Raw genomic sequence first — 1,463 nt, 5'->3', positions numbered from 1 at the left:
GGGATCTTGGGCACACAGGTGCCCCTTGAGTTTCAAGCCACTGGGTCTGGGACTGGAACTGCCATAGGCCATGTGGGAGTCCAGTGATGTGACAGATACGCCATCTGCTGCCCTCACCCCCTAGTCTGTTCTTTCTTTCTTTCTTTCTTTCTTTCTTTCTTTCTTTCTTTCTTTCTTTCTTTCTTTCCTTCTTTCTTCCTTTCCTTCTTTCTTTCTTTCCTTCTTTCTTTCTTTCTAACATTCACTCACTGAGTATCATCACAGCATACAAAATGTGATTCCCTATCCAGAATACATGGCATAGTGGCTTAATCATACATGTTATCAACAATTTTCCATTTCTTGTTTCATATATATATTTTTTTTCTGCCCCATTTCTCACCCTCTGCCATTTCCCACCCTCCTCCCACACTGTCTCTGGTTATCTCACACACATTTTATTGATTCACAAAATATCTTAATCTACTTTCAATAGCAAGGTCAGCTGATACATACGTATCTGCGAACACATGTCTGGCTTTAGGCGTGAAGCTCTGAGTACAATGAACATACGATAAAGTAGCGCCTCGCGGTTCTTAGCAGTGGGTCACAGTTCCAGCCTGCTCAGAAAGACCACACCAGGAGCCTTTTCTGCAGCAGCCGCTGAGCGCGGGAGGAAGGGCTGGAATTGCCGCCTGGTCAGGGCCTCTGCCAGCCCTTCCCCAGCCCTTCCCCAGCCCTTCCTGGGGGAGAAAGGTGAATCTTCTCTTCAGTGGGGCCGGCCCCCATCTAGTCTCAGGATTTGTGGTATCAGGAAGAGATCTGTTCCTGAGACCAAAATAAAACCACCTAGGAGGACTGCAAGGTCCTCCCCTCGCACTTGCTCCCGTACAAGTAGGTCTGTCTCCCTTGCTGGAGAACTGCAGAAATGTAAAACTGACCCTTTCCATCGCTCAGGGACTCCAACCGCAGAGAGAGGTTGTGAGCGAGGGCAGGTGCTCTGCACGACCACTAGCAGCAGCGGTCCATCGGCGAGGGAGGCCTCCATTCCCCAGGGCTGTGCGGCGAAGCTAAGGAGTCTAGAAACGCCCCCGATCAGCTAAGATCCAGACAATCAGAGGCGGATATAAAAATGCTATTTCCCTCGGAGGGCACAGTGCATGCCCTACTCGCTGGTTGGGGAAAGGCTGGCAACAGTGCTCAGCTGGTGAGCCAGAGGAGACCGACGCTGTCTGCGCGCTGCCCCGCGGGAGGAGCCGTTTTCCGGAGAAAGGCGGGAGCGAGTCGGGCCGGCGAGGCCGGGGCGTGGGGCGCTGGGCAGTCCCTCCCCGCCCCGCTTTATTTGTTGGCCTGGCGGGTCTAGGCTGGGGAATGCACACTCAGCAGGGGAAGGGGAAGAGAGATTGGCGGCAGTTTTCTAAAAACAACACAGCTCGAGTCTCCCGCGTGTGCCCCCTCGGTCACCCCGCGGAGGCACAGGCCGG

This window comes from Tupaia chinensis, unplaced genomic scaffold (genome assembly GCF_000334495.1).
Source record: "Tupaia chinensis unplaced genomic scaffold, TupChi_1.0 Scaffold000578_2, whole genome shotgun sequence".
Classification (NCBI taxonomy): Eukaryota; Metazoa; Chordata; class Mammalia; order Scandentia; family Tupaiidae; genus Tupaia; species Tupaia belangeri.
The sequence above is the reverse complement of the archived record's forward strand: the minus strand, read 5'-3'. Positions refer to the sequence as shown.